We start from the raw sequence: 22,469 nt of genomic DNA, 5'->3' as shown, positions 1-22,469 counted from the left end.
ACAGCTCAAAGGACCTTGCTCGCCATTGTAAAACATGTATAACAATATGGTAGGCGAATGGACAAAATGACATGGCAGAATGGCTAAAAGGGTTTCCGACCACATTAAGGGGTATTGCCATTGATTGGTATACGGATTTGGAGGCAGGAAAGAAAAACACATGGAATAACATCTGCACAACCTTCGAGGAAGAATTTAGACTCCTCAGAGATGACAATGAAATAGTAACAAAGATCTACGACACAAGACAAGGGAAGAGTGAATCTATCAAGGCTTATAGCAGAAGAATGAAAGAGCTGATAGGAAAACTAGATAACAAGCCGACAGATGGAATAAAGAAACAATGGTTCATTGAAGGATTAACACCATCTCTCAGGAGAAAGATGAAGATAGTCCCACCGTCGACCTTTGCAGATGCATGTACTCACGCCATGGACATAGAAAGTGAAAGTAAAACCTCCAAGGCGAGAAGGCATGGAAGCTCCAGTGATAGTTCCGAAGAGAGCGAAGAAGAATCCAAAACTATTCAAACCTTAAGAAAAGATCTGAGACAATTGATGAAGGAAGTGGCAGGGAGTAAAGAAGAAGAGAAAGAAGGGAGAGAACTTTGGTGTACTAACAGTGAAAAGGAAGGTCATACAAAAGGATCTTGCCCGAAGAAGGCATTTTGCGAGATTTGTTAGGTAATGGGGCACACAATTAAAGATTATCCTTACAATTTAAAAACACAAAGTGCTCAAGTATTCCTAACACAAGGGGAACAATCCACACCACCCTCCACTCCTCAAAAGAATACAAATAGGGAAGCCTCACCAGGAGGATACAGAAACAACAGCAAAGGAAGTAACAACAGTGACAATAGCAATAATAACACACCCCAACATCCACTTCAATATGATTCCAAAGGGAGACCAATGATCCAAGGTAGGAGATGCAATGAATGGGGAAACTTTGCACGAGATTGTCAAAGCGAAGGAGGACATAATGGAGGGATGCTCTGTAAATGGTGTGGGCCAGGCAATCATGAAGATGCAAATTGCTCCAGACAAAAGGGAGTAAATAGGTTAGACATTGAAGATGTAGAAGACGAAATTCTTGCGGTCACCAAGATGCAAGCCAGAAAATTAACCTACCTAGATGCTAGTACGGAGACGTAAAGATTTCATGAAGTAAAGAAAGACATTCAAGATAGCAAGGGGGAGCGAGAAAAGACAACGTTGGAGAAACCTGCTTCCAATAAGGGTATAACGAATATTGTGAGGCAAGTGTTGGAAACTGCTATCCCAGTAAAAATAGGTGATTTATTAGAAACATTACCCCAATTGCAAGTGGCACTAACACAAGGGGCAAAACCAAAAGGGACAACTTCAAAGAAAGAGAAGGAAGGAAATGTACATACAAAAGACAATACATTGCTCACAATAGGGATGGGGAGAACAACAGTGGTAGTAGAGATGGAGATACTAGGGTGCAAACTCTCAAATACTATTGTGGATGGCGGTTCCAATGTAAATGTCTTATCAGAAGAAACATGGAAGGAATTAGGGAAACCTACACTTTGGCCCCCGACATTTCAACTAGTAGGAGCAGACCGACATGGAATCAAGAGTATAGGAATGCTCATGGGACAAAAGGTCATCGTTGGTACACAATAATTTTTTATTGATTTTGTGGTTATTCCTTTAGAAAAGAAAGGGTACGATGCTTTATTAGGTAGGGGATGGTTGGTTGCAGCAAAAACTACCCATAACTGGACACGAAACACGCTATCTATTGAGACTGAAGGAAGAAAGTACATCATAGATCTCAGGAATTAGTCAGTAAGTCAAGACTTAGCATCAGACTCTGAAGGAGAAAATTATGAAGGGATGGAACCCGATGAGGAAGGGGTGCTTAGACTAGGGGAATGCTGAGACGATGACACAAATTCCCTTAATGGATTATTCCACTGACAAATGGGAGACTATGAAGTTTTCCACACAGAATGTAATATGTTACAAATACAAGATTCTCAGTCGGAAGGAAGGTACCTGGAGGAGTACACAGAGTATAAAGAGAATGGGGCAGTAAAGTTATCTACTTTGGATAACAAACCTATCAGAGACCTAGTAAATGGGTCTAAGCTAAAAGCATATGAGAAAAGGAATAATTTGGCAAGTAGCTATTTTATAAACTTAGAAGAGGAAAAAATACGAAAAGCAAAAAATGAAAGTAACCAAGAAGGAGAAAAGAAACTGAGTCCTTATAAAGAGTCACAAAACATCACAATAATTGGTAGAGAAAGAGGACAGGGAAAAGAAGCTCAGCCAGCCGTACGGATATCTGTACACGAAGGAAGGGTAGGAGTGGTTTAGGAAATATCCGTACAAAGGAGAAGATTGGTCATACTAGGTCAGACCATAGGGAACAACGTACGGAAAAACAGGGTACACAGGAATAAGGTATGGAAAGGGACATTCCCATTCATATGGCAGCCACATCTACTCGTACGGCAGGCAATTCCATTGGTGCAGCAAACATTCTCATCTGTACGACAGACATTTCCATTCGTACGGCGAGCATTTCCATTTGTACGACAGACAATTCCATTCACATGACAACTATCCTCATTCGTACAACAACTAGCTACATCAGTACGGGAGCAAAAACCGACGTTTGTACCAGCATCCGTACGGCGAGAAAGTCCATTCGTACGACAAACATATACATCTGTATAGCAACAATCCAGGTAGAATTCCATACTGTGGTATCATACCATATGGCAGCTTAGTGTCAAACAGAATTCCGTACGGAAGCATCACTCACAACAGCATCCTAGCATACGACAGAATTTCGTACGATGGCATCATTACAAGCAAAAGACCGTACGGCAAACTCCTGTACTAAAAATACCCATACTACAGATTTCCATACTAAGACATTCCATACTGCAGCAACAGGTTGTATGGGGGCTTTGTGGCAAACAGTTACATTACAGTTAGTACAGGTGGCATATACAACCAATTAAAAAGATCTGGGCACTAGCATAGCAACACACAATGGTGAAACTAAGCATTGGAAATTTGAGAAAGAGAAACATTATCGACTCCAAAAAGAAGAAATCTATTGCACTGCAAGCAAAGGAGGTAAGAAAGATGACAACAAGTAAAGGGAAAGTGGCACAAAAAATCACCACCACTACTAAGAATAACATTTAAAAGTGTAATGGGAAGCCAGTGTAGGACTTGGTGAGAAAAAGCATAGGAGGACCATCCACTGAAGGAAGCGTTATGTACAACAAAAGTAGATAAAATCATTTTCATGCTGATTTTTGAATTAAAGGAGTTTGACTCTATACTACCGAATTTAATCACAGGGTATGAGAAGTCAAGTCATAAATCTGTAGTGCAGCATTTCCACCAACAGGTGGCAGTATCTTATGCAGCAGAAGAAATATGTACAGTTTTTGGAATTCCTAACAGAGGGCAAGAAGTGGAAAAAATTTCTATGGCAGTAGCAGACAAGAAAAAATGGTTAAAATTAATATGCCAAAAAGACCTTACAAGTCTGGAATGGGAAGGAATCTTAAAGGACAGTCGGGGTCTGAAGAAAATTTTCATAGCAAATGATGAATGGCACTGCGTGGTAGATTTGGTTAAACGCAAGCTCACTACGGGCAGCCGCACTTCGGACATTGTCCTATGGATGTTACCTACAGTGGATGGATTGTACAAAGGGCGAATATATAACTAGGCTAAATTTCTTTCTCATAGACTTCGAGAATTCATGGAGTTAAAACATAAAGTCTTTTATATGCCTCATCATACGGTGGCTTTGTTTTTAGAGGCAATATGTACTCAGGTGAGCAACATACACCGAGGGACACTGGTACCAGCTAGCAGAGTGGAGCCGTACAAACCAGCTATGACCTACTAGCTCCATCTAGATACCTTGGATGTAGGATCTCATAATGGAGGTGAACCCAAGAAAAAGAAACTGAAACAAACAGTAGTGATCGAAGAAGTAAAAGAGGAAGAGGAAGATGAAAGTTCGGAAGAAGGCAGCGATATGGATTCATCCTCCTTCGACTCATAGGAGGCGGAGATCCGTCTTAGTCATCTGTAGGGGACTCCACAGGCAATGACGTGTTTACCACCTACGAAGGGACCACTTCCAACAGGGGTAGCAAAACCTCTGGAACTTTACCAGAAACCGCCTAGTGATCCCGAGTCCCCGACAAAATTGAGGCAGCAAATACTTCGAAGCCAAATCAAGCAGGAGTCAGGGAAGGAACGGGTGGTAGGCAACAAATCCCGACATGGGGAGCTCCCAGAGTATTAGTTCTGAAGATGGTGCCACTTATCTTTCCGGAATAGCACTCCCGTACTAAAGTCGTAGATTTGAGGTGACAAACAAAATGTGCTCATAAAGTAAGGGTATAAACACCCAGTGGTCCCGAAATAGTCCATCTGGTTGCTCTTGTGGTACAGCTAGTAGGAGGAGAGGAGAATGTTGGAAAAATTCACACTCAGGGTAGCATGACAACACTAGCTGCTACGGATGAGGCCATAGATACCATCCAAGAGGAAGCGGATGGGTTACTCGAAGAGAAAGGCATGGTGTCTTAACCCCTAGAGACAGTTGCTGAGGAGCAAGTCGAAATACAAAGTGAGCGCGAGGAACCCCCAGACACAACATCTTTTGCAGCCAAGGCCGAACTATTCCTCACTGAGCTTCATGCCATGGAGCATTGTACTAGGAGGATCGTGCAGCAGGCCAGGGCTCAGAATCTGGGGACCATCATCACCACAGCCGAGGCGTTGGCTGCCTTTATGCAGACTGACTGCCACATTGATTGGGAACTACTAGAACAGGGTGGCTATTTAGAGGAGGACATGACTACCACATGGACGGGCAGCTCTATCATTTCTGTGGGATAGGAACAATCACCTCTCCTAAAAGCGCTGACAGCAATGGAGGTTGCCTTTCGGGGAACCTTTTTGGAACTTCAAAAGGAGAAAAACTTAGCTAAAGTTTGGGGGCTAGAAAGAAAGAGTCTTCAACAGCAATGGGTAGCAGAGAAAGTTGCTATACAGGAAGCTTGGAACAAAGAAAAAGCTGACTTGAAAAGCAGAAGCTAAAAAGATGGGTGCACTACGGGTATTATAGGGAGTTTGGACCAAGCAGAAGACAGTGGAGCGAGACCTGCAATGGTTAAGGGGAACTCCGAGCACAGGGATATCTTCCCATCCTTCTTCTTGAAGTCAAAATTGTTTTTGTTGATTTCATATTCTAAAGTCGTCTGGAAGACTTCTTTATTTGGGGGGATAGATGTAGTTGGAATAAAATAACTATTATGTTTAGTACTTGTTAAAGCTAGTCGGGTTGGGTAGTTAGGTGGTGAGAAAATGCGTCGGTTGGTTTCCGACGAACCGACCCTTCTATAAATATTTGGAACATTGGTAATGTACTCATGTTGATTTTTGGTATTAATAAAGAAATCATTTCCTTGCCTACTAGTACTGTGGTATGAATGGTATATGTTGGGTTTTAATTCATATGTATCAATTGAACTATTTTATGGGATTAGCATATCTCTGTATCTATGAAACTTGAGTGACATTTCCACTCTACACTTCCTACTCCTGTTGGTTTTGTCTGGCACCTCTTTGTTCATCTACCATAATGAGTTCTTGTTCAATTCCAAACCCTTGCTTGAATTGAGCATGTGTAAAATTTGTTTATCTCAACTCTACCCGAATGCATAGAAGTGTCAATAAAATTAATAGGCTGGCAAGATCAAAGCTCTTATACCACTAAAAGATCCCTAATCCCAGTGACCTTGGAAATGGATGTTTGTTTCAAAATTTGAGACTTTGACCAGAATTTTGTACCTCTAAATAGACTTCATAGAATTCTGATTTCTCTTAGGTTTTTTCTGGTTTTCAAGTTTTTAGGTGTTTTTGAAGATATATGCAAGTAAATGACAAATAACAAATAACTTCGAACTAAGAATGATGAGCAACATTCATATATTGAAAACACTTAAAATCTAGAAATGATTCGAATTGTACCAGGCATAATATTCTGATTTTTGCAGTCAAAGAAATAAATATATCAAATGGATTTGCTGTTGTCTACAATAAACTTGACGCCAGCTTTAGAAGGGTTTACAATCACAAAAGATGGAGAGCTTGCTGTCACAAACCTCTGTATGATCTCCAAACTGCAAAACGTGACTGCTAATAAGGAATGCCACCCACAATACAAACCCGAGCAGCCTCTAGAAGAAACGCCCAAGCTAGAATAGGCTGGCCGCCTAGCTGAATGTGATGTTTCCTTCAAATAAATGGTGCTATGAAGAATGTTGATCCTTGCCACAGAGAATAGTACTTTCCAACTCCAATACTGAATCACCAAATCCTTGTTGAGGTTTGCATCCCAACACTCCATGATTAGGGTTTCCATCCCAAGCCTCTGAATTGCTCTACTAGAGCAATTTCCAATCTCATAAGTTTCAAAAATGTCAAAAGATAATCAACAATTAGGTCTTCATCTCATTATAACTCCTCCCAAGTGCAAATCAAACCCTAAATATTTATTACAGAAGGATCCACTTTATAATAAAATAACATTTTTCCAAATAAAGGCGTCCAGGCTATAGGAAAAAACATTACTTTATTAAAATTTCATAACTCAAAGCACCAAAAAGTCTCCACATAGTGAAAATAGTTTATAATAATTCAAGACCTTTCCAATGAGCTATAACACAAGGGCACATCTGACCAAACGAAGCCATATTCCCCTTATTCCTCTGAAATGGCTATATAAATAGCCTTATTATAAATTATTTAAACGCTAACTTAGGAGATTTAAAAATATTAAAATATTCCCCATTTTGCCTTTGAATCCCAAACCAACCAAAAAATACATGAAACTGACCATGTCACCTATCTATGACTGATACCGAACGAGATGGGTCAATTGGCAATCCCTTCCCTATAATCTAGGGATGCTCTTAGAAACTAGGGAACACACCCTGTCATCCTGAAATTGAAACCATGGAATGGCCTTGTGGAACCTCACATTTGGAAACTACCACATCATCCTAAAATGTAGGGATACCACCTAAAATCAAGGAATTGGACCCAACTGGCTCCCAATTGCCTGTAAAGTCAAGCCTAGTCACTGAATATCCTATATGAGTCTCTATCCACAACTGCTAGCCTACGAGACCCCCATGATAGGCTAACTCACATAACTTTGCTAGTCGGACTAAAGAGGGGACATGACATTATTCTCATCAGAGATGGATTCATGTGAATTGCTACTCATGAAACATGGGTCAATGAGTTTGACTCAAAAACTAAATAGTCAAATCTTGATAGCAATATCACACTTTGACCTATGGAAAATTATGTCCTACTTATCAACAACTTTACCTTTTTCTATTAACTTTGTTCCATGACCCTTTTAATTTATTTAATAAGTTGTTTTTAAAAAACCAACTTATTGAGCCTCCTAGGCATCATTCCCATGGTGGCTCCCTTATTTGTCAGTTTATTAAAATAATATAAATTAACTTAACTAAATTGAATAATTTATTTAATATTGAAGCAATTACTTTCATATACCAGTTTATTCCTGAAACCATCACCTAAATTCCAAACTAAAAATTGTGTCTAAATGGAGTATACCAACTGGCAGTCTCCTAAGAAATAGGATTGTCTCTGATCAAGGTAAAATGCTCATAAGGCTTCCTACTATGCTCCATGGCCCTCTAGATGTTCAAAAAGTCAATTGGCGGTCTCCACCTAAAAAATAAGGGTCTTTAGAAGCAGGAGACTGACTCAAAATGTCTAAAATGGCTTGTAAAGCCCCCTACTAGCCTCCATAAACCCAAGTTGGTCAGCAAGCAAGCTGTTGGTCTCCCCTTAAAAAATAGGAGTACAGGAGACTAGCTCTAGGCTCCTGAGATGCCTTCAAGACCTCCCCACAAAAGGTTACAAGCCCCCTGAACAGTTTCCCAATACACTATGCTAGCCCATGGGAACGTGGTGATAGGCTAATCCAACTAGACACTAAGGAAGGCTTAAAAATGGGGAGGTTACAAGTACTGATAAGTTCAGATTGCGAAGTTACAGATCACGGTTGTACAATTCTGTGACTTAAAATCATATCAATAACTCCTTTGTCCCTTTAATGACAGGGCAAGTTTGGGGTTGCTGAGTGTGAAGACGGCTAATTAGCCACTTGGGAATCGGAGTCGAGTTAAAATAGATATATATATATTGGTAGATGAGACCATGTTTCAAACCTGCAAAGGCCTTCAGTGACTTGCAATCTATGTGGTAATGTCCTATTTGAAATGCTATGGTGAAAGAAAATGCTACTATACCTGTCACCACAACTGTGTGTGACTCCTTATTGATGAATTGATGAATTTATCAAGTGTTGATGGCAGCCATATCCTTAAAACTGTTACAGAAAATCTGTAGCCTGTTAATGCTCTAAAAACATGTTGATGTCAGTTTGTACCACTAAATAACATATAGCAATTGAATACTTAATATGGAATATCAAACACTCAATCCCTCTCTTGAAAAGTAAATACTCATGAAGAACATGAGAAAAACTCCAAGGTTCCTTACACCTGTCAAAGTGTTACGATGCACTGAAGGCCAAACCAAGACAGCTCATGCCAGGCTAACCACTGATCATGTAGTGGAGGCATCTTGATACAGTTGGCACAAAGACCACAATCGAACAGAAACGACTAAGACCAGACGGAGGAAATACTGACAGTGGTTGAGAGAAGACTTCTTTGGAGGAGAGTGGGACCGATGGGGAGGAGGAAGAGAACGAGGAGGTAGAGGTAATTACAGCTACACTGTTGAGATTCCCACAGCCTGCACTTTCAGCTACAACACATTTGGCTCCCGTAGGTATACGTGGCATTCTGGGTTTTGGTCAGCTCAGGTAGCCAGTAGTGATGACGCCAGCTTTAGTTACGATTCAACCTACCACGGAAGTATGAGCAAAGACACGAGCTATTCCTGAGGCATTAGTAGAGGCACATCCGACACCAACAGAGACAGTCGTTCCAAAGGTAACGATGGAGCCTGCTCGTGAGGCTTTACCAGAGGCTGGCACTGAGGTACTTGCACTAGATGCAAAGATGGACACTGAGGTAGGAGTAATGGAGATACCGATAGGCAAGGGGTTGAGGGCGTCGAGTGTCTAATCGGACGTAGTGGTTTCAGATGCAGTGGTTACGATGGATACAGCATTGTTAGCATCACCCGAGCGAGACAGAGTGTAGAACCTAGAAGTTGAGCACGTACTTGAGTGCACGGTTCCACCGTACCCGAACACCTCGAGTGACGTACCTACAAACACCTATGCAAGAAGTAATTCCGAAAGAAAACCCCTTGCAGGCACAGGAGGTGGAGAGGACACAAGATGAGGGACTGCCGCATAGCGTTGTTGAGCAGATAGCGGAAGCAGTAGAGAGGGCTATGGGTGTGCAGGAGCATCCAGTAGCGCTAGAAGTAGTAATGAGAGAGACATTCTTCGCTAATATAGCAGCTCTAGCGACTTGGGCTCACTAGGTAGTGGCCTCTGCAGAGATTCAGGCTTTGGAATCAATAGTAAAAGAGCTGGAGGGAGTAGCATCCTTCATGAGATTAGGATGCCCGACTGCCTTTACAGTTTGTTTCGAGGAACGAGGATGGCCAGATGTGGAGATTGTAGAGATGCGACAGGATTCAGCCACGACGAGAGATCTTGGTATGGAGAGCCAAGTAGAGGCTTTGACTCACGACATAGTGGAGATACATAGGGAAGCATATTACACCCTTTGGAGGAGCCAGGCAGATCAGGTGGCAGCTGAGAGGGCTCAGGAGGAGTCAACTGCCAGGCTAGCCGCGGAGAGGGCAGCCTGGGAATCCGAGAGGGCAGCCTTGATGGCCAAGCAGAGTCAACTACAAAAGGTGGCAGCGAAGACGGAACAGTGAGCAACAAAGGAGCGGGTGGCAGATGAGGAGAAAGAGTTGGAAGAGATTGTTGGGATGATGCAGTCAGCTTTGGAGGTTGAGATGGAGGTGGAAGCGGAATTGAAAGTTTGGAAGAAGCAAGTCTACAAGCTACGGGCGAAGCTGAACGAACTAAGAGCACGAACGGCCACTACGCCAAGGACACATCCCTCTGTTTAGTATCTATACATTAATGTAATTAGTTGTTTTATTTTGAGTTTTGTTGTATTGTCATCCGGAGACGACTTTATTGATACTAACTCAGTTATATTAATGTGATTTGTTGGTTAATCACGTAGGTGGGCTTACGTTGTTCTTTCAAGCATGTCGGACTTTTTCTTTGATGGTGATGAAATCTAGTGTTGCAATGTATATGAGTGCCAAATGATGTTGATGGCAATGATGATGGAGGGTATGTGTTGAAATGACTTATACCTTTGATGATCCTTCTAATTTTCAAAGTTATTCCAAGAATGAAATCCAACTACTGAACTACTTGTTGCTTTACTTCTACTCCTATGAATGGAAAGATTAGTAGATAGACGAGGATCAAATCTGATGAACGCTTACCAACGGCTCTACCTCCATAGATGCAACAATTCAAGGGAAAAACACTTGATTACCACGCAAGGCTTCCTAACAAGCCACTAGGATGCTAGTGGCCTAGTTTATGGATCCCTATCAAACATTCACTAATATCACTATACAACTATCCATCTATTCTTACTCTTACTCAACATACTCAACAACTTTCTTGAAATAAAATCTACTTTAACAACTTCAATGAAATTTATCTCTAACTATTGGAAGTAGAAACCAATGCAATAAGACGAAGTGTTCTTAATCACCATGCAAGTCCCAGCAAAGATAAGAGAAGCAATTTTGGTATTATCTTAAGCAACAATTTTCTTCAACCCTTGGAAGTAGAAACCATGCAATAACACCAATTGTTGTTAATCTGACGATCAAGGAAACATATCAAGACTCCACTATACTCATTCCTCCTCCATCCACCAACTTGGTTCTCTCCAAATATCTCTTTGGTAGCACAATAAATGCCCGTAGCCTGGGAATGGCTAAGTCCTTGACTGGAAGGAAATCCTTTCACTCCACTTCAAATGTTCCGAATTTGTCTCTAATAGCCACCAATCACTTGAATGTCGAGATAAAGGCAAGAAATTTTGCCCATCTAGAATTATATCACTTATCCAATCTTTGGTTTCGTATAGCTAAGCCGATATCTCTTCTATGTTGCTCCCACTATCTTGCGGAAGGGCTGCCTGATGCAACTGTTGGATAGGCTAGCAATCTCTCCAATACTTGTTTTCGGCCTCCAACTTTACAATCCTCTTGTTTGCCTTCCTCAACCTTTCTCTAATTGAAACCATACCTTCCTAGATCTCTTCACACTCCATGTCATCTGTGATTCTTCCCAAGTTAAGCTCTACTATCTCATGCTCCTGGGCTACAATCTCATCCACTGCCTTGCTAACCTTTAGTATAGAAATCTGAACTTTTCAATGACCATCATCATTGCTCCTAATTACCTTTGCCACCGTTTTTGCAATTTATTTTTGTTTCTCACTATCTTCCTTTTCCACTAACCCCTGAATATCTTTAACTGTTCGGACAGTCACCACCTTGCCTCTTGGCATAAGCATTTGCCTTAACCATAGTGGTGCAATGCATCTCCCCAAATCTGGATTTGGTTCGACTAGCAAAGCATCACCAACAACCTCAGGTGCTTAGCTTACTTCCTCAATATCAATTGGCCTATTCTCTTCTTTACTAGTGACTGTCATATCATCTCCATGTTGGTTCTTCGAGAGAGGAGAGTATTCGGTACTGTCACTATAACCACCTGATTCTAAATCAAAGCTCACCTCTGTCGAGACCCTTTGTCCACTTGTATTAACCTCTTGGCTCCTAGCCTCAATTATGCTCTCCCTTGATGGTGTTGCATTATGTCTCTTTGCTGGAGACTCCTGATGTTCTTTACTTTTCTCAACCTCCAAATTTCTCTTCTTGCTCTTAACTACTCTTTACTGTTGGCCACTGCCCCCACCTTTCTGTTCGACTGACTTCGTTGGACCTTCTTTCTCCAGTTTCATTCTCCCATAAGTAAGGCGTACCTTCCAACTTTGCAATTACCTTAAGTTCTCATTGTACCATGACTCAATGTGTAGATCAATTGTCCTTGTAATTGCCTCTAAGGAAGGATCCTGATAATCATCCCAATCCATTGGACCCAATTTTGTGTCATCAACTGCATCATAATCCTCTCTTAGCACATTTTCATACTCTTCCAGTTGATCGGGAATATCAAGGCCTCTCCATTTGATTGCCCTCATCATGCCCACTGACAATCTTGAGAAAGCTAGCTTTCTCACATGAAAGTCATCCTGTGCATTAGCCCAAAAATCTTCTATAGTAGGAATATGTTTGCATGTGTTTTCGTGAGATGCCTTGATAAGACCATTAGGATCGAATCCCTGTCTTGCTCTATACCATTCTAACTCTTTCTCTGCAGCTGTAAAGACAACAGGATTGGGGCAAGTATCATTGCCTATTCCAAATGAGAAGGTAATCCCTATCTCACCTTTAAGTTTCATCATTTTGTCATAATGCTCAAGTTGCCTAACCAACTCCATCAAAACTATCTTGTCATGTGGATACCTTGCAAGTCTCTTGGGACAAACTATGCATCCTGCCACTCTGATATATGTAAATTGCGGAAATTGGATGAGCCAACTCCCATACTTCTTAACTTTTGCTTCTGCTTCCGTTGAGAGCCTCCTAGCAGGTGTCCCTTGTAATATTCTTATCGTCTTCATGACAAAGGCATCATAAAACATCTTATAATCTTTGGTGTTATGCAAATGAAGCTATGGATAGTACTCATGCACCAAACATTGCCCTGGCCCATTGCCAATCACTCCTAAGGCCTTAAGTCTAGGATTTTCATAGTCTCGCAATCAGATAGAAAAGATAGGATCCCATGTAGAATTGCTTTTGATTTTGCACTATCCTAAGTTGCAACTCTAAATTTTCAATTATGATTCTAGCCCAATCAAATTTTCTCTTTCCATTTTCAATTTATCAATAAAATAGTACATTCAGTTCTCAAATTGCATACCTTGAGCCTTAACAACCTAGTAACTCCCTTCTTGCCTTCTTGTGACCAAGTTTTCTTTAGATGAATTAACTAGGCCTCCTGATTATCCTGAAATAACTTGGCCGCCCGATCCATCATTACCACTATCATGCCTTTATGCTGGGGAATATTGAATACTTCTTCGACCAATTGTCCACTGATGTTAGCCAACACTCTCTTCCCTTCATCAAAAAATGATGGACTTGGTAACAATATCAAACCGAGATGCACACTCCATTACCAATTCCGAACAAGGCAAGGTAGGAGGGAAAGCTGCCGCATGTACAATTCCACTCTTACAGATCTTCTTCGCCATGGGGTCCAATCCATTTTTGCATCTATCCTTCAACTGTACCATGTTCACTATGTTGATATCGGTATCACTTATTCGCCTCACTTTCAAGAAGGTGGTCTTAGGTATCATGTTTTCCTTGTCATTTTTGATATTCGTTCCCTTTGGGTTCTTGCTTGCACTAACATCTACCATTATAAACACTTATTTTTGCCCCTTCGTTCCAAATGATATGGACTACACTTATCAATCTCCAAACTTCTTTCTATCGATGGCCTCTAGTTTATTTCTGCTTCTCCAAAGCCTATCTCTACATTTATCAATCTCCAAACTTCAATCTTAAGGGTGGGACTACCACTTATTTCTGCTTCTTCGTTACCTTAGGATGGACTACACTTATATCTCCCAACTTCAATCCTAGGGTGGTCTAGCTTATTGCTGCCTCTCCAAGTGTCCTATCATGAAATCTACACTTATATCTCCCAACTTCTTTCTATTAATGGAAATGATGAAGTGGTGGATGAGTAGTGCAAAAAGAAGATAAGGGAAACAAACCAAGCAAGAACAAGAAATAAAATCCGCCCTTAAAACCAAACTTCACCTCTAAAAATGTATAGGAATTTTACCTTAAATCTGCCTTTAAAAATAATCAGGCCTCTTCAAGTTCAGATCTGATCTCAGAAAATTCAGTCCTCCTCCAAAATATGATGCCCTAGCAAATGAATTACTTGCAAGATCTACCCTAAATCAGAATTTCAACTTCCTAAACTCACCTTGCCTCTTCACCAAATAAAAATTGCCATTGCTGAAAAAGAAAATCGTAGCCAAGGAGGAAAAATTAGACTTCAAAATTGCTGCCAATCTCGCAAAAATCAAGTTTTCCCTCACAAATTCGACCGAGGCAGAAATCGTCCAACTTGCAAAAATTGGATCTACTCCTTCAAATTCGCCCTAGGGCAGAAATTGCCCATCCAAGGAAGAAGAAATCGTTGCCAAAATGCAACCCCAAAAATCACCTTAGCTGGAAATTCGCCTCTTTAGAAGAAAATCACTCAATCTTGCAAGAGGAGGTGGAAAGAATGAATGAGGTAATAAGAGGGGGGAACCCCTTCTTATATCCTCCAGTTGATCTCTAGAGTGGGCCGACCTGCCTGGAGGGAAACAAAAAATTAAATTAAACCTCCAAAGATGGCCCAGTTTTAAATGAACATTAAAATAACTATAGTAAAATTTGAGAAACTCCCCTTAAGAAAAAGATATAAATTATTGGCGAATCTTTCATTATTTTGAAAAACCAAATTATTATTATTATTATTGGCGAATCTCTCAATTTTTTTATTCTAAATATTATTTACATTGGCGATATTTTGGAATCATAATTTTTGAGTAGAAAATATTGGCAAATCTCAATAATAATAGGAAGTTCGTTAATCGTCGTGGAATATTAAAAATCAAAATTGAACATGTTTTATCTCATGGAAATTATGAAGATAATTACATTATATTTTAATTCAGTAGTGAAAACTAAATATTGGTAATACATCCCTGAAGTACCTAATAATTATAATAATTATAGGTGAATTAATTTTAATTTCTTCAATAATATATAATTTTTAGGTGAATCATATCTAATCATGTATCGAACATTCTAATGAATCTTTGAGTTTAAATTTTTTAATAAAATAAATTATTGAGTGATTTTAAATATTTTAGAACTAAATTTAATAAAACCATGGCGATTTAGTTTACATTAAATCTTAAATTATTAGCCAAATTCATAGCAAAAAATTTCTAAAATTCACAAAATTACGAATATTCACCACTAAAAAAACCCTAAAAATAACTAAACCCTATAGCAAAATTGGCCCATTTAATTGCCAGTTTGATCTAGGATTACAAAATAGAAACAAGGTAAGCCTAGGAGATGTCAAAATTTTCATTTAACAACATATTGGCAATTAAAATATCATTAATATCGAGTCTAGCAAGCCAAAATCAATTTTCAATTCCAAATTACCAATTTCCTTTAATATTTCTAAAATCCTCTAAACAAAATTTCAACCAAATTAATGAGATTTTGCAATTTAATCTGATTTTAATTTTGCAATACAATTTCAATTTTTAACAAAATTAATCCTTTTCCTGGCACTCAAAATTTAAGCTCTAAATCCAATTTCACTATCAAAATTCCTTTTCACCGAAAAAATTCAAGATTTTCCAAAACAACTAAATCTAAAATTTATTTTGAAAATGCTCAAGCTTATACAATTATTTCAAATTTTCAAAAAAAAAAAATCTAAGTCCAAAATTTGCAATTTTATCCTACCAGATATTATTTTAACCATCAAAAAAATGTTGTTTTATCTGTTTGGCCTAAGGATAAAATTACATGTTCCGGAAACAAATCAGATCAAATCCTGTTCCAAAGGCGTCCAAGGTGTAAAATCGTCAATTCAATAACCTCTGGACAAATCCAAAATTTTGCTAAGGCAAACGAAAAAAATACACCACCTCCGAAAATTGCCAAGGCCTACTTGAAAAAGGAGGTCGTCAAAAAATTTTGGGGTGATGGTGTGAAAACCTCACAACAAAACAAAGGTATTTAAGTTGTTTTCTCAGTTATGTAGCATTTTGTGGCATTGAAATAAGTTATTTGATGCACATCTCCCTCCAAACTTGTACAGCGGCACATATCTATATTGCAATTCACAATTAAACATATGACGATAGATTATCATTTTAAATGCATATGCATTGGAAGTTTCATTTGCATGTTTATTTGGTGAAATGAAACTTTCCTCGGAATACATAAATGCCCCCCAAAATCTGAACCAGCAGAATAAATACAATGCAAAACTATAACGGTCCTTATGACAGCAACTAAAAACTTCTTGTGCCCGTGCACATGGGGGTCCTCAAAATTTTTTGGGGCAATGGTGTGAAAACCTCACAACAAAACAAAGGTATTTAAGTTGTTTTCTCAGTTATGTAGCATTTTGTGGCATTGAAATAAGTTATTTGATGCATATCTCCCTCCAAACTTGTACAGTGGCACATATCTATATTGCAATTCACAGTTAAACATATGACGATAGATTATCATTTTAAATGCATGTGCATTGCAAGTTTCATTTGCATGTTTATTTGGTGAAATGAAACTTTCCTTGGAATACATAAATGTCCCCCAAAATCTGAACCAGCAGAATAAATACAATGCAAAACTATAACGGTCCTTATGACAACAACTAAAAACTTCTTGTGCAAGTGCACATTGTGGTTTTGCAAAATTTCAACAAGGTGGGGGGCTGTTCTAAAGAAAAAATCCAAAATGTGAATGCTGATGGAAATACCTACTCTATGTATTTAGAGTTGCAGCATCTCTATGTTGAAGTTCTGGTGTAGCTTCAAGAAAGATCTTCTCTCTGATTGCTCCAGTTCTTCAATCAGTTTTTGATATTTGACTTCTTCATTAGAGTATTGCCTTCTTCCTGTTGAGCAGTTACCAGCTTTGTCAACAGTTTATCCTTTCCGCTTGCTCACTACTGTTGCATTTTCAGGTGAAATACTGTATGTCAGGATGTTTGCTCTTTTCATCGGGTTTATGTGCTTCAGCATTTTTGTTATGTTCTGCTGAAGACATTTGTTGAACAACGGCTGAGAGAGTGCAGAAATTTATCTACACAACAGTTATGAAGTGTTTATTCCTCTACGGCAAAGTATTACTAATTCATATCTATTGTCAGTATAAAGGAATCGTCCATTCCTTGATAATCTACGTGGCCGTTGTTAGCTGGAAGCGATTCTTCTTGGTTCTGCACATTACATTTGAAGAAAGCATTGGATGTCTTTCCAAATTCTTTCACCTCAAAAGGTTGTTCTTTACGGGCATGTTTTACTAAGGTCGGGTTGCATCATTTTGGAGATATACAGATTATTGAAGGTCTGGAGCGACACATCAAGATTGTAGGAGTGCATTTTGTTAATATATGTCTTCAGAGCTTATAAGATTTGTGTCCTATCCATATTTTATCTGGAGGAGATCGTCTGGCATATATTTCCATGTCTCGTGCAAAATTTATCTGAAGGAGATCATCTAGCATATGTCTTCAGGTCCCGTGCATATATATATATATAAGTGATCATGGATTATCTGGAAGAGATCATGCGGTGTATATCTTCAGGTCCCGTGCTATTTCATCTGTAAGATATCATGTTTTATCTGGAAGAGGTTGCATGTCTCATTCAGGTTGCAGGAGTTGTGAATAAGCCTGTGAGCTTAATTTATGCTAGTTGGAGAAGATCTGAGTATCATTTGTGTTGCAGAACAGTTTGCTTATTTTTTATTTTTCAGCATTAACTGTACATTCAGTTGTGCTACCTTAGAAGGCGATATCTTGGGTGTCTTAGTTGCAGTTTGTATTTGATATAAGTCTTTGAGTTCTATCTGAGATCATGCAGATTTGTTTAAGAGATTGAAGACTCTGTATTTCTGTTCTTTAATCATAATAAAGGAACCATTTTTATGGGGCTGGTTGTTTGCCTCGAAGAGGAGGGTTTTCCCCAGGGTAAAAAGTTCTGTTAGTTAACGTTTTGTTATTTTACATAATCTGGTTCAAAAAATTTAACACTCTATGTAGCTAGTAGCTTACAAGTTGAATTCATTCCCATGCCTGACCAAAACTTCTAGATGCTAGCAGTGAAATAGAATCTTATGCTACTCACTGTGGCATTTACCATTTTAAAATGGCAATCTTTTCAGAATTTTGCATGCCAATGATCTGTGGTTTTTTTGCATTTGTCAAGAATTATTCTGGAAGTGAAGAACTTCCAGATTAAAGAAGTTAGAGACCAAGCATTAAGAATTCAAATGGAGATCAAATACCACTTGAAGGTTAGTGGACATGAAGGTTACCCATCTAATTTAGGATGGAAGTTCCAAATTTTTTAATCTGATAATTAATTTTTAGTCACATAAATTTATTTTCAGTCAGATATGCTTAATTCAGATTATCTTAGCTTTGTACGGTAGAAAGTTGGTCCACAATGCTCAAAATCAATGATTTAAGGAATTATATTAGTTTCGTTCTATTATCTATTGAGTAATTGGGTGAAGATGAATGGACCAGCTTTTTCTAAAATATGGTAACATAACAGTGGACAGTGTTTTGATACCACTGTTTTCTCCATCCAGCTACGTATAAGCATTAACAAAAATAACTCTTTTAAATATAGCACAAATTCAACCACTAAATTTAAAGAGCAACAATCCAAATCGCAAGATTTTTTTTAAATAGAAGTTCATTTTAGATGAAATAAACCTCCCGCAGAATTTGCAATATAATTCCCATGGGCAATGAAAAAATGAAAACGTCTTTTAAGCCTTATATCACAGAGTTCAGTGGCACCATCAGGCATAAGAGTATTTTTGTTGAAAAAAGGAAGAGATCTGCGGACTATAAATGGCTTCCTAAAGCATTAAGAAAGGTAGACACAGAACTTTCAACACTTCCCCCTCCATTAACAATACTTATGCATTCCCCTTGAAGTCAATGGGAATTCCTAGACAATTTAGAAGCATTGTTTAGAGTAAGAACCTCTTTATTGATAAAAAGCTGCCACGCATCCGATAAGTCTCAAAAAAGGTAATGTGTTAGATCAAATATATTTGATGACAGAAGCCAATAGGTGATCGTAGAAAACTAAGAACTGTAGGCCACCATGCCATCAGTGAGAAGTAGATATTGGCCATCAGAACTTTAATTTAATAATGTTTGATGCTGCAACGGAAATGGGTTATATATATTTTCCGTGAAGTAGGAGAAAGACCACTAATAGTTATATATATAAGTTTACCTCATCTGTAATATTGCGGAAAGACCACTAATAATTCTTTTATATGCGAAGATTAGTCGGTGACTTTAAAATTGCTCTCATTGATTTGAATAAAAATGATCATCCAATCTAAACGATTTTGTTTATCACTCCCTTAGAACAGTTACAGGAATGAGATGACATTTCTCTCAGCCATATAGAGGTAATGTAAAACATACCTTTGAATGATTAGTTCGGCAGAAGCAACTCTTTTTCATAAATATTCTGCCTACATTGAGTCATCCGCTCTAGACTCCCGGCCAAGAAATTCCAGGGCTTTGACAACTATTCCTGGAAAGACAAATTAATTGCATATACTCAATTTGGATACTCTGCGCCTGAAAACTAATCCTAGAGCTTTAACCAAAAACCTAAAACTGAATGTTTAACAACTTAACTATCATATTCCAAAAAATGGCTAGAAACTTCATAGTTCTTCGCCAATACCTTCGTATTTTCAGCAAAATTCTTTATCTAAATTTAAACAAAAAATCAGAAAATTCTTCACAGAATCTGAAAATCAACATATATCCTGAAATTAACTTCTAATGTCGCACATCAAAATCTCAAGTCTTATTTTTGTACAAAATCTCGAAAAGAATTATCTTCATCTAGCCTTAGAATTAACATTTTATACTTCAATGAGTCCGAATCAACTCAGTGTGAAAAAATTTCCGCTATGTTTTCGAAATCGATGCCTAAAATCCAATATCCGTACAAAAATTCCACATTAATAATTAAAATCTTAAAAACAAGACTTGCACCCTATCGAATGAAAAATCAAGATTTCATGCAGAAATTAGATACATAGTTCACCATCGGATCCAATAACCCACCTTATAATATAACATTTTCATCTATATTCATTATTTAATAAGGTAAAGGAAAACTATGGAACCTACAAATCGATATTTCAGACAAGGTTTCCACACATGATTCACCGTATCTTCGATAAACCAGACTTTCAGAAACATATCACTTAAGAATTTCATCATTTATTCGAAAACAGATCTTTTAAACAGAAATTTCACAGTTGCATATAAATTCACCAAATCTGAAGAGCATGGTTTTATACAAACATAATAAAACCCATGACTAAAACATTCCACAAATATTCTTTCACTAAATCTGATAAACAACTTTTTCCTACAAACTTCACAAATTCAATGCTTACAACACGCATACCTCTTGCTTCTTACAAAATAAAAGTTAAAAGCATCAGCTTTAGTAACCTTTTATCCTCCAGATTCAAATCCAAACCAACAAATAAATACATAAATCTACGTTTATGGAGACTGATGCAACTCAAAGGATGAACTTAAAGATAAAAAACGTTTCTAGAGAGATCCAACAAAAATTGGTTGTACAATTTAATTTTTCGATGCAAATGATGAAAAAGCTTTGCTGTGTTTATGATTGCTTGCCGAATATTTTGAAATTAAAAAAGAAAGTTAAAAAAGGGGAAAAGCATCACACCTTTGCATGGTACCGCCTTATATTTATTTTACATTTATGTTCATCTAAAAAAAATGGCTGTCAAACTCGTGTCCCCCTAAATCATAGGTTTGTACAAGGTATCATTTCATGTAAATCTAAAACTATGCATTCCGTAGCATGGGCCGCAGTTTATACGCTCACAGAAATCTTTCAGCGGTTCAATTTTATTAATTAAGCAAACGATAAAAGTAAAGTTGACAATCCGGATTGAGACGTTTGTAGCCATCAAGTCGATCATTCCGATTGAATCTGGATTAGGATAATGGCTTTTCAACCTGCTACTGCATCTCATAATGCTTAATCTCCTTCCCCTCTTTCAGTGCTAAAACTTCAATTTCCTCGTCCCTCTGTACATCCAACGAAACAATTTGGCTTAAATAGATACCCTAAAAGATTTTGTTTGCGATGTCTTCTTAAGAGAAAATTCGATTTACTGGATACTGTTTCGTCGACGGTTAAATGGGAAGAAATCCAAGAACATATGAATGGATGAATCGACCAAGAGTTAAATCTTGTTGAACCATATTCTTGTTCATGTTTGTTTCCATGTCACCTCTTTGGTAATGAATCATTAGGAAACCCTCAGTTTTCTGAATCTTTGTTTCTTTGTTTGGAATGTTTGTATCAATAGTCCAAATATCTGAGTGAAAGCTTACTAGAGGAGAAGATTGACCATGATTGTGAGTAAGTTTAGCTAGCTCTATTTATGATGGAGGAACATCTTGGGTTTTTAGCAATCTTGTATTAATCAAATAAATATTTGTTCTTTAGTTTATTGTTTGTATAGTTTGTGTTTATGAAGTGATCCTTCAGATTGTGATCTTAATTATTGTATAGTTCGAACGTGTTTTTGACATTGTGTTGAATCACTTCTTAGTGCTGCATCTTGTTTTGTTACTTTGTGCTTGAGTTACGTTGGATTCTTGTGGGGTCATTGTGTTCTTCATGGTTTCATAGTCAATTCATGTTTTCTCAATCAATGAAGCATAATGGCACATATCTTGATGTTCTTAGATCTTGTGAGGACTTGGATCTTGGCTCGCAATTGATTTCACAACTTATGGAATAAGATCCATGTGATTTGGGACTTGACCCATATTTGTAGTACGTTTTCCTGTAGTAATTAGGCTTGTTCACCTGGAATGTTAGATTGCATATTGCATGTCCATTGTAATTGATTTTTTTAATAATAAGAAGGTTGATCTTGCATGTCGTATGATCGCTCTTTGTTATTTCCATTTTGTGACTCTTGTTGCATGGCTTGGACTGATCTCATTGAGGTCCCTCCTACCGTGAATATGCTAATTCCCCATTTTAAGTATCTAGCCTAAAATCCCTCAACATTTTGTGTTATATTACTTGCAAATAGTTTTACACCTTGTTTGATATCTTCCACCAAGAATAGTTTGGTTGAAGTGTTAATCGAGGGAGGGCTAGATTTATCTTGTATTCACTCATATATGAGCTTTGAATAGTATAGCCATTGGGCATTCATTATATTGTATTTTATCTGTTTCCTCCTCTTTGAAATTTCTCTAAAAGCATTTGGGATTGCGTTTACCCTAGGAGATTTATTCTTTTCTCGAAATGGCATAGCTTTCCTTCTTAGAGTTTATCAACTTCCATAGATTCTAAAGACACA

The 22,469-nt window shown here is 38.1% G+C and overlaps 1 protein-coding gene and 1 pseudogene across 5 annotated transcripts in view; one reads left to right on the top strand and one right to left on the bottom strand.

Annotated features, from left to right (window-relative positions):
• LOC149545057 (acid phosphatase 1-like) overlaps positions 1–21,176 on the bottom strand; it is an 82,252-nt gene extending 61,076 nt beyond the window's left edge. Inside the window, exons 1-3 of one of the 5 annotated variants that reach the window (XM_089795564.1) lie at positions 21,103–21,176; positions 19,729–19,804; positions 19,510–19,621 (exon numbers count right to left, since the gene is read on the bottom strand). The gene's annotated coding sequence lies outside the window, so the exon portion shown is untranslated. The other 4 variants (XM_089795565.1, XM_089795561.1, XM_089795562.1 and 1 more) reach the window with 4 other exon arrangements.
• The window catches only part of LOC149545056 (protein TOPLESS-RELATED PROTEIN 2-like), an 86,421-nt pseudogene continuing 74,004 nt past the window's right edge, over positions 10,053–22,469 (top strand).

This window comes from Cupressus sempervirens, chromosome 8, assembly GCF_028749045.1.
Source record: "Cupressus sempervirens isolate cs-2001-9-10 chromosome 8, ASM2874904v1, whole genome shotgun sequence".
NCBI classification, from domain to species: domain Eukaryota; kingdom Viridiplantae; phylum Streptophyta; class Pinopsida; order Cupressales; family Cupressaceae; genus Cupressus; species Cupressus sempervirens.
The sequence above is the reverse complement of the archived record's forward strand: the minus strand, read 5'-3'. Positions and strand labels throughout refer to the sequence as shown.